An 11,951-nucleotide genomic window follows, 5' to 3' on the forward strand; every position below is an offset into this window, starting at 1 on the left:
CACCCAGTTTCCAGGGGCGTGATTCCCAGGGACAATGTCCCGCATCCCCGTGTTGGGAATTTGGGATTTCTGTGCTTGGTGGTGGCTGCGATAGCACCTTCCTTGGCCCAGTTCTGTGACATGATTTCAAACACTGATGCTGGTTAGGCACACCCAGCTTTCGGACCCTCCTGGAGCTTCTGTGAGCCACCAAATAGCGTGCAACGTATCCGTTCTCTGTCGAAAGCTGTTAGTTTGGGGCTTTCCTACTCTTTTATCAGCTCCCGTGGAAGACGTATTTCCCCCTTTCCAATTGTAATCTTTTCCATTTGTTCACCTCTCTGGGTACCTAGAGAAAATGATCGGCCTGCACCTTTTCCATTGAAAAAAAAAAAAAAAAAAAACCCAAATTAGAAATGGTGTTTACAACTGAAGATTTTCCTCCTCCTTTTCTTCTCACCATTCAGATCATATTAAGTTGCCCTCGTTGGACTCAAACTTTTGATTCTCACCAGTCGCTTTGCTTTGTAAGTTGCATCCCTCCCCTTTTACCTGCATCAGGATTCAGGGGGTCAGAGAATCCTACTTCGTGCCTCCTGTCACCGAGAAATCCGTCATGAGAGCTGAAGTAACCTGCCTTCCAACATTTGGATTTCAAGTCTGTAAGACACGTCCAAGCTGAGAGTGCGTTCCCCTGAGCCAAGTGGCATCTCAAGGCCGGGAATTTCCATTATTATTTTAAAATCTTCTGTGAGCTTGTGTCTCCTGATCACACCGCCCGAAGTGTGTCCATTCAGGTCACATCTTGTCTTTGCCCCTTGGACTCTGAGTGATTCCCTGAGCTTGAGTTTCCCCATTGATAAAATGGAGATGAAATGCCTTCCTCATTGGGCTGAGAGGAACCAAATGCAACAGATGATCATAATAATTATTGTTGTTTTATTAACATAGTATAATCATATCAATAGCTATGATAGTGATATTATCACTTATAATAATAGTATAGCATCATGGCTAAGAACATGCGTTCTGGAGGCAAACTTTCTGGACTCTGATCTTGACTCTGACACTAGCTTCATGATTTTGATCAAGTTCCTCAGTTTCCTCATCTGGAAAATGGGACTAGTAATCACAGTACCAACCTCTTATGATCCTCAGGAGGCTTAAAGGAGACAGTTTGTGCAATGGGATTCAACAGTGGTGCCCGATCACGCTCACCTGCTGTTCTCACTAGTGCCGCCACCCTCGCTGTCATTCTTCTTCTTCTTCTTCTTCTTTTTATTTATTTATTTATTTATTTATTTATTTGACACAGAGAGAGAGATCACAAGCAGGTAGAGAGGCAGGTAGAGAGAAGGGGGAAGCAGGCTCCCTCCCAAGCAGAGAGCCCGAAGTGGGGCTTGATCCCAGGACCCTGGGATCATGTCCTGAGCGGAAGGCAGAGGCTTAACCCACTGAGCCACCCAGGCGCACCCCCCCCCCCGCCCCAGCTGTCATTCTTGAAAGGTTCCACTCTCAGCCTGGAGCATGGCCATTCCGCTTCATACTTTCTGTCTGTCCTTGGCACATGGGGGACATTTACAACAAAGGCCCAGAGTTTCCCCAACTCTTTCCTCCATTCTGGCTGCTGAATTGGAGGTGAGTAGGGTGGCCACCTCTTTCAAGCCTGCCTGCTTGTTACTACTTCAAATATCACTGTTCTAGGGGTGCCTGGGTGGCTCAGTCAGTTAAACACTGCCTTCAGCTCAGGTCCTTGCCTTGAGTCCCATGTGGGGCTCCCTGCTCAGTGGGGAGCCTGCTTCTCCCTCTTCCTCTGCCTCTGCCCTCTCCTTGTTCTCTCTCTCAAATAAATAAATAAAATCTGTTAAAAAAAAAAAAAAACAAAAACCACTACAACTCTACACCATGACTTTCATTTTTGAATTTGCTTTGAAAGAAGGGGAGCGTATGTCATCATACCTGTTTAACAGAAGAGGAAACTGAGCCCAAAAGCGACTTTCCCAAGGTCACTCAGTAAGGGTGAGGCAGAGGAGTAGTGAGAGCACAGGCTATTGATGCTGGGCCCGGTGCTTTCCCCAGCACATGCTGATTTCACCTAACTCACTCTCTGATTTCTAAAGTCCTGCTTCCATGTCTCTTCCTCAAAGACACCATTCCATCGCTCAGTAAAGCACCCAGCAGATAATGCTAGATTTTCAGAGCTACTGCTTTTAAATTCCCGTTTCTCCCACAGATGTAATGTTTATGTAAATTAGCCTTGAAAGAGGTTCCTGAGATATGTGTCTAACCATCCTGTCCCAAGGGTTGTGCTGGAATCAAGGATGGGGGACTCCTCCCGCGGACAACGTGCTGAACTGAAGAGACATCACATTGAGCAGGGAAGCTGGTGAGGGTTAAGGATGCTTTGGGATCTGATGTGGAGGTTTATGTGTTTGATTTCTCCACTCCACGTTGAAATCATCCAAGAGTTGGTGATCCTTTGCAGAGTGCCTTGTGCCCAGATTTCAGGTGGGGTCCCCGTCCCTTGTCATGGAGATGATATTTAATTGGAGCTCATCTCTACCATCCCTTGCCCCCGAATTATAACTCTAGGTTTCCCATTTGATAGAGTAACCAGCTAGTATCATTTTTGTGGTTTTCTTTTTGCTGTTGTAGAATGAAACTTCTGTAACGTGCATTTGTCACCAAGCAAACTCTGCGGATAATCCCGCAGGCTGGCTGGGGGTGCTAAGCGCAGTGTGGAATGATATCTCGCTTATGTGAGTCTGCAGGTTCAGCCCTTCCCGCTGTTGGGCTGTCTTCCCATACAGCAGCAAGTTTCTAAAGCTCTCCTACGTGTTAACAAACTTAATCATTGAGATTACCCCCGAGTCAGGTAAGACAGGGACTAAAATCTTTACTTAACAGCTGAGTGGAGGGCTTAAAGGGTTAAGAAATTCCACCCCTGCACCCCAGTCACGCTGTGGGTGGGTCCCCAGACTGGATGGAGAGCTACAGGTCCTGGCTGGCTTCCCTATTGCCAGGGTCACGTTCTGCCTCTGCCCAAGTTCCCTGAACCCCAGGTCCCAGGGCTCTCTGGTTGGAATGTCAGCTCCTGTTCCCCCCTGCTCCTCCCTCTGGGGCTACCCCAGCCCATTTGCACGCCTAAACATCACCCTGAGTATTGGGGAAGGATCAGATGGAGACTTATGGATCCATTCGTAGCCCCACCTCAATGTTACCTGCTGCATATCCACAGGCAGGTTGTTTTGCCCCTTATCACCTTGGGCAATGGAGAGCTGGCTCAGTCTTGTGCTACATGAAATTGTGCTCTGGATCATTCATGTCCCTCAACCCCTTTGACATTGCTTTCTGCTCTGCCCCCTCTCCTCAAGGCATTGAATGATGCCTCTATTATCTTGGACCCCAGATTGCCTTGTTTTATGAGTCTTTTGCTGTTCCCTTTCTTTTCTCACTGCCAACTGCCACTTCTATTTTTTTAAATTAACATATAATGTATTATTTGCTCCAGGGGTACAGGTCTGTGAATCATCAGGCTTACACACTTCACAGTACTCACCATAGCACATACCCTCCCCATTGTCCATAACCAAACCACTCTATCCCTACCCCCCAAACCCCCCAGCAACCCTCAGTTTGTTTCCTGGGATTAAGAGTCTCTTATATAAGTTTGTCTCCCTCTTTGGTTTCATCTTGTTTCATTTTTTCCCTCCCCCACCCCCCTTGAACCTCCTGCCCTACCTCTCAAATTCCTCATATCAGAGAGATCATATGATTACTATCTTTCTCTGATTGACTTATTTGCTTAGCATAACCAACTGCCACTTGTTACTGTCAGCTACCTCTTCCATTTCTGTCCGCTCTTAATTCATTATTTCTAATCCTCTGTGATCTGGAATAAGAGATAGCCAACCTGGTCAAAATTCTGTCTCTAATATGAATCCTGGCTACGGACGAGGGCTTTGGTGCCTGCACTTGATGATCAGAAAGCTTTGACTTTGCTAAGGTCCTTTTGGCTTTTTTCTATAGTCTGAGTCATGTTCTGAAAGGTGACATTTGCAGATTAAGTGACATTTCACTGCAGTGGGTAAGTGTGAAAGTGTGGCTCCCAGCGCAGAAGAGATGGGTCATGGTGGGGTTGTCCTGTGTTCAGAGTACACATGGTGGGTGGAAGCTGGAGGCCAATGTTGGCCCCCCTGCGTGCAGCTCCAGGCCCAGGTGATTCCTCCTTTCACATCCACAGACAAATAGTTCCCTTATCTCTGTGGACAACTGCTTCAGGCCCCGAACTCAGAGTCCTGACACTTGGTGGTAAGCTACTGAACAGCAGTAGCCATTGCAGCCAAGGTCATTGGTCATGGATGGCAGTGAAGGATTAACAGGATTAATCCCAGAACTGGAGACTGTAAAAGGGAGTATTCCGATCACCCAGTGTTCACACACATTTTTTAAATCCACATTTCGATATTTTTTAAAAGATCATCACAATGATTTGTAATGACAAGAGTCGGAAATAAATGAAGTTACACATATATTTGCAATGGAATGCCAAACAACAGTGTTAATATTTAAAGAATTTCTAATAATATGGGAAACTGCTAGTGATACAGAGGCAACTGAAAAACACATGAATAAATTATTAATATAAGATAATCTCAAAGTAAAAAATTATTTGTACAAAGGACAGGAAACATACTCCCTGATTGTAAATTTGGTGACTGCTGGAACCTGTGGTTGACAGAAACTAGTGGTTCAGACCAGGTGTAAGATAGTAGGGACTGGTGAGGCCTGAGGCAAATTGGAGAGAACATGCCTTTGAGGAAAAAGGGGCTTTTGGCCAACTGTTGCTATGTATTGCTAGCACTTTAAATTTTTTTTAAAAAATATTTTATTTGTTTATTTAACAAACAGAGATCACAAGTAGGCAGAGGCCGGCAGAGGGGGAGGGGGAAGCAGGCTCTGTGCTGAGCAGGGAGCCCAATGTGGGGCTTGATCCCAGGACCTTGAGATCATGACCTGAGCTGAAGACAGAGGCTCAACCCACTGAGCCACTTAACCTTGTGAGTTTGCCACAATAAAGTAGCAGAGGTGCCCCTAGTGCTTTAAGTTTTGAAAGGAAAGCTGGAAATCATGGTATTTATATGCGATCCCCCAAATTTTAAATGTTAACAACTAACTTATACTTTTTAAAACACTGTTTTAGGGGCACCTGGGTGACTCAGTTAAGTGTCTGACTCTTGGTTTCAGCTCAGGTCACGATCTTGGGGTCTCGGATTGGAGCCCCATGTTGACTCCATGCTCAGCAGCATGGTGGGGGGATCTGCTCCAGATTCTCTCTCTCCCTCTCCCCCTCCCCCATCCTCTCTAAAATAAATAGATAAATCTTCAAAAATAAATAAGATAAAACACGGTCTGGGCCAAATACAAATTTTGGTGATTTGGCCTTGGCTTTGGTCCAACCATCCATCACCTTCAAAGTATGCCAAGATGTTGACACAAACTGTCTCTGAGGAGGATGCTTCCTGGACATTTTCATTTTTCTTTATCACAGCTTTGGTAGTTTTCCAGTTTTATAAATCAGCACATGGTATTTCAATAATTCAAGACAAAAAGTGCTGAACCTAACCGTGTGTGCGTGTGCGTGCATGCATGCAAGCAGGTGAGTGTTGAGGGAAAGGTGTCTACGAATCCTGGGCCACTCCCAGAACCTTCCCAAGCTTGAGGCTGGTTAGGTGCTGCTGGGGATAAGATGAAGTAGGTGCTCATATGAATGTAGGCAAAGAGGAAGGAGTTGGGAAGTCTCTGCAAAGTATGGGAAGCACACGGCTTCAGGAGCCAAATGTATTTAAAATGGACTGGCCCGGCCATGAACTAGTGGTGACAGCCTGGTAAATAACCGTGATCTTATCTCTAACCGTGACACAGGGCACACTTGCCGTGCGCTAATGCTCTGTGAAGCACTTTGTAGGCATTATACCTTCTTGAGCCGAATTCCTCATTCACAAAAGGGAGAATCATATTCTTTTTCTCAAAATGTCCTTGTGAGGATTAATTCAGATAATCTAAGTAACCTGGAGAACAGAACCTGATAAACAGCACTTCGCATTCACTTCTGGGGTGAGTTTCAGGTTTAATTTCAACCTGTTCCCAGTAATTCAAGGAGACTGAATGGATGGCACGAACAGAATAAATTACTTATTCAAAATATCTAATTTCCCCCTTTTTACTACTCGAAATAGGTAATTTTTTCCTTTCTTGGTTTCTTAAGGAGAGGAAGCTCATTCTCCTCACTGAGATGGTTTGCAAATGGGAAGTAAAATCCAGCCCATATGCTGCTTTGGAAAATTGCTCCAGGTGTACCCTGAGAACAATCTAGTCCCACCTGCTGCTTTCTGCAGCCACTGCTTGGCCCCTGAGAAACTTTGAGAGGTTTTTCTTTTAACACATGTGGTTTCTACTTGTTTTTCTAGTGTAATTGGGCAGGTTAGCACTCCCATATAAATGATCTGGTCAGATAACCAAATGTATCTATGTCTACATCTGTATCTCTATATGTCAACAAATGTTTTGTGTAATTCATTTTTTAGGATAGAGGATTTTTAAATGCAAAGGTCTGCTGTAGGCACTTCTATACGTTAGCTCCGTAACCCTCACCAAGAACCATGTAAGATGGATAATATTATTACCTTTTTACACAGGAGGAAGCTAGGCTCAGAGAGTGGAGGTAATTTTCTCTGAGTCACACAGCAACTAAGTGGGAAGACTGAGATGTGTCAGTAACCGACTGGTGCCAGACAAATGTAGATTTTGTGTATTTGCCACAATAAAGTAGCAAAAACAATTATTTGGATGACATCGTACCTTAAATTAGAATATGCTCTACCTTTGTCCAGAATAAGTCAGGGTAAGGGCACACAGATCTGCCTTTAAGCTCCATTCAAAGGTGAGATGGAATCACAGGCGGCCACTGTCCTTGCGTAGGGAGACAAACAAGAACTGGTCCCAAGGATAGCTGAGTTCCTGGGACTGCTCTGCCCCCCACAGGTCATCACTAACATTATTTGTCACCCTCAAAGTGCAACCAGTCCTTCTCATTGTTAGGTCCCTCCCCTCTTTTCTTGGGGTGCTGCTTGCTGACTATGGCTGCAGACACCCCTTTCCTCTAAATGCCTATGGCTCCTCTGAAGTACGGATGCATGTTCATTGCAAAGAATTGGATAAAATTTCTTCGGGATGAGTTATGTCTAAAAATAGTAATGCCACCATATAGCCCTCTCGGCTTGAAAAACCTTTGAGTCAGATATAGTGTGTCAGGAACAAGGATACTGATATATCTGCTGCTTCCCCGCCATCTCAAAGGATCCCCTGTTACTCGCTTTGGGCTCTGGCGATGGAGCTCATGCTACCAAATGGACTGGGGCATTAGCAGGAGCCAGCAAGGTTGAATTGGTTTCCATTGGAAAGGGAGGGAAGTAGCCACACGGGAGGGAATAAACTGAGTTGATTTAGAGGCTGGAATACAGTGGAAAGACAGGGGAAAGGTTTTTAGGCAGGGAGAGCCCCAGAAATAAATCAGGAGTGAAGAAACATCCCCATATGTTTTGTCGGACTTCCTACAACAGAGTGTCCTTTTGGAGCCTTTTAAAGAGATTTCTGTAAAGGTTAAATCAGTAAATATTTACCTTGCTCCTTACAACAACCCATTTTTAAAAACAGTCATATAAAAAACAAAGGGAAAACCTCAATACATATATTTTATATTTTCCATGCGTATTTTTTTGAGCGAAAAGAGCCATAAAGTTAACACTAAACTGGTCAGTTCAAGGAGTGAGATGGATAGGGAGGGGAGGGGGAAGTCTGTCTGTCTGTCTGTCTGTCTGTCTTTGTTTCTTTCTTTGTTTCTTTCAGAGGGAGAAGGAGAGTGCCTGTGTGAGTAAGAGGTAGAGGGGAGGGACAGAGGGAAGGAGAGAGAGAACCTTAAACATCTTCTGTGCTGAGCGTGGAGCCTGAAGCAGGGCTTGATCTCATGACCCTGAGATCATGCCCTGAGCAGAGACCAAAAGTCGGACACTTAACTGACAAAGCCATCCAGGAGCCCTTAAAGTTTTTCTTTTTATCTCCTTTTCTCTTTGGCTTGTTACAATAAACACATACTACTTAAAAAAATTTTTTTTTTCTTTAAGAATTGTAGACTTACAAGATGGTGGCAAGGAGAATTTCTGGACACCCTTCACTCAGCGCCCCATAATGTCAACATGGTGCATTTCTTCCTAAATAAGAATGGATACTGGCACAAGACGATTAAGTAGACTCCAGACTCAGACTTTATTCGGATTTCCCCACTAATGTCCTTATTGGTTCCAGGGCCCCACGTTACATTCAGCCATCCTGTCTCCTCTGTCTTGTCCAGTGTGGGACAGTTTCGCAGTCTTACTTGTCTTTTATGACCTTGATGGTTTTGAAGAGTACCGGTCAGGTATTTTGTAGAATTCCCCCCAACTTGGTTTTGTATGATGTTTTCTCACAATTCTGTAGACTGAGTCTCTTACTGCTGATGTTAACCGTCGTCATGTCAGTCTGCTGGCTTTTTCCACCAGAAAGTTGCCAGTTCCCCTTTCGCAATTAATAAATATTTGGGAGGGGGGATTCTTTGAAGTTATCTAATATCTTGTTTCTCCTTGAGTACTACCACCCCCATGAATCTGAGTATTCCCTGGTGGATGTGACAGCAGTTATCATCGTACAAGGGCTTGGATGATGGTGTTCTCTTGCCCCTCCTTCTTTTTCTGTTTGCTAGGAATTCTTCTGTAGGGAAAGGTTCTCACTTCACCCTATTTATTTACTTAATCTTTAAAAAAATCAGTATGGGCTTATGGATATTTCTTTAAATAGTTAGTTCATGTTTACTTAATTTAATTTCTTTATTTTGGGGAGTTGTAGTAAAATATTACAGCTACTGATTTTATTGCCCAAATTGTCCCAGCTTTGGCTAGTGGGAGCTCTTTCAGGGTGGCGCTTGTGTCCTTTTGACATGATGTGTGACTTTTATCATTTAAACAATACAAGGAAGTACAAATAATTAGTGTTGCTTTCCCCTGCTTTTTCTTCTTTTGAACTGATATTTATTCGAATGGGAGAGGATGCAAAGACTAGCCGTGAGGCAGCTTGGCTTTCCTGGAGTTACACAGACAGACCTTTAACAGATGGTGGAGTTTTTCTTCCTTTTGGATCATAAGGTGACATTCTCTTTGGCATATGAGGCTAGATGGTCCTAGAATAGAAAATCAAGAATCTATCTAGGTTATAAACATCTGAAAGAGGATTTAAAAAAAAATCACAAAGAAATGACAGGAATTTCATGTTGAAGAGTTCTGAGTGTTGCCAAAACTTCACTTAGAAAATTACAAATAAATTGCAGGGTACTTTTTGTCTGATCTTACAGTCAAAGGCCAAAAAGATGACTGAGCTGGGAAAATCAATTTCAAGGTTAATTCCTCATCAGTAAAGGAAAACTGTGCTCATTATTTCTTTACCCATGCTGCATTGAAGAGCCTGGAAAAGGACCCTTTTAGGCTGATGATGTCTTTGAAGCATTGTCAAAATTCTTCGAGCTAATGAGCTTACTTAGAAAAAAAATATATTGGGTGTCTACTGATGCTATTTCAGCAATGCCTGGTTTAAGATCAGCATTTGGGGCAAAAATCCAAGAGAAGATGAACATTTCAAGGATTCTTATCACTGCCAAGCATTGGATTGGACAGTTCTGTGAGGGCAATTCAGTCTAGATATCAGGATAGCCAAGTTGTGGAAAATGGTATGTTAAAACACCAGGTCATTTCTCTTTATTGTGTGAAGATTTGAGAGCCGATCCTAGAATATTGAGCTTTGTAGGGAAATTAACCTGGCCAGGATCAATGAAGGGCTCAGTTTCTGTGTTTTTGGAATACCTGGAGAAAACCTTTTTCAGTTTCAAAAATGTTAACTTTCCACATACCTTGGTTATAGCGGACACTCTCAGTGCCTCACCTGGAGCACTTGGGTATCTGTTCTGGGTTTGAAACACTCATGCCACGGCTTCTTTGTGCTTTGTACCTGTCCCTTTCTTCCACGGCCACCCTTGGGCCATTGTGGCCTTTTGCCCACAGGAGCAGAGAGTGTAGGTATCTCTGGGAGTTTGTAGTACTTGGGTGGTTGTAGCCAGTGACTGTAGGGCTGGGTATAAAAGTCTTTCTCCCTTGTGTTGGTGTGGGGGCCAATTCTGGTGTGTGATTCATTCTTCAGAGGTCCCCAGAAGACAAGGCCATGGTTGGAAACTGCTTGAAAGGCCCCTTTGCCTATCCTGCTTGCCTCATTCCATTACAGGTTTCTCCTTAATAACTCCCTTGAACACACATCCTCTCCTAGGGTCTGCTTCTTGGGACCCTGACCTAAGATGCCTGGCATACTTGGCAGAGACATTTGAAGCATTGAATACATTGATCATGCAACTCAAAGAAATAAGCACCTACTTAATTTGTCAGTATTTTGTATGTCAAGAAATTATAAGCCAAGGGGCACCTGGGTGATTCAGTCTCTTAAGTGTTTAACTCTTGATTTCCGCTCAGGTCATGATCTCAAGGGTCCTGAGATTGAGCCCTGCATCTGGCTCTGTGTTGGGTGTGGAGGCCGCTTAAGATTCTCTCTTTCCGGGGCACCTGGGTGGCTCAATGGATTAAAGCCTCTGCCTTCAGCTCGGGTCATGATCCGAGAGTCCTGGGATAGGGCCTTGTCTGGCTCTCTGCTCAGTGGGGAGCCTGTTTCCCTTCCTCTCTCTCTGCCTGCCTCTCTGCCTGCTTGTGATCTCTGTCTGTCGAATAAATAAATAAAATCTTAAAAAAAAAAAAAAAAGATTCTCTCTGTCTGAGCTGCCATCTTGCACCTAATCTCAGCTGGTCCACCTGAGACCCCGTGAACGCCAACCCTAGTCCCCCACATGTTCCCTCTTCCGCCCCAACAAGATGAAAGAAACAACCACGAACCAGGAGAAATTCACCAAACTGCAAGCACAAGTGTGCATTGGTGGGAAAGGAGCTGCTCGCCTGAAGAAGAAGGCGGTTCACAGAACTGCTACAGCAGGTGATAAAACACTTCCGTTCTCCTTAAAGAAGTTAGGGGTTAACAGTATCTCTGGTTTTGAAGAAGTGAATACATTCACAAACCAAGGAACAGTGATCCACTTTAACAACCCCAAAGTTCAGGCATTGCTGGCAGCGAACACTTTCACCATTACAGGCCATGCTGAGACAAAGCAGCTGATGGAAATGCTACCCAGTATCTTAAACCAACTTGGTGCAGACAGTCTGACTAGTTGAAGAAGACTGGCTGAAGCTCTGCCCACACAATCTGCAGATGGAAAAGCACCACTTGCTACCGGAGAGGAGGAGGAGGATGATGACGAAGTTCCAGGTCTTGTGGAGAATTTTGATGAAGCTTCCAAGAATGAAGCAAACTGAATTGAGTCAACTTCTGAAGAAGATAAAACTTGAAGAAGTTACTGGGAGCTGCTCTTTTATATTATGACTGCTTTTTAAAATTTTGTTCATGGATCTAATAAAATCTAGATCTCTAGTATTTTTAAGCCCAAGCCCCTTGGACACTGCAGCTCTTCTCAGTTTTTGCTTATACACAATTCATTCTTTGCAGCTAATTAAGCTGAAGAAACCTGGGAATAAAGTTTGAAACAAGGTTAATAAAGTTCTTTGCCTAGGGGGAAAAAAAAAGATACTCTCTGTCCCTCTCCCTCTGCCCCTCCCCATCCCTTAAAAAAGTTATAGCCAAAATTTATCTATAGATACATTATATTGGTGTTAAATTTTCCTTTTTAGTGTTTGACTTGATATTTAGTGTTTGAAGTTATATTCTTGCTTTCGAAGAAAAACAATATTGCATCTAATGTGTTTGCTGGTAAATTCAGGATATACACAATTTTTTTT

The 11,951-nt window shown here is 43.8% G+C and overlaps 1 pseudogene across 1 annotated transcript; it reads left to right on the forward strand.

Annotated features, from left to right (window-relative positions):
- The first annotated feature begins 10,976 nt into the window (after positions 1–10,976).
- LOC308348885 (transcription factor BTF3-like) lies at positions 10,977–11,471 on the forward strand (annotated as a pseudogene). The gene has a single exon. The product of its transcript is annotated as a transcription factor BTF3-like (transcript).
- Positions 11,472–11,951: the final 480 nt, after the last annotated feature.

The sequence above is a fragment of the Martes martes genome (genome assembly GCF_963455335.1).
Source record: "Martes martes genome assembly, chromosome: 1".
NCBI lineage: Eukaryota > Metazoa > Chordata > Mammalia > Carnivora > Mustelidae > Martes > Martes martes.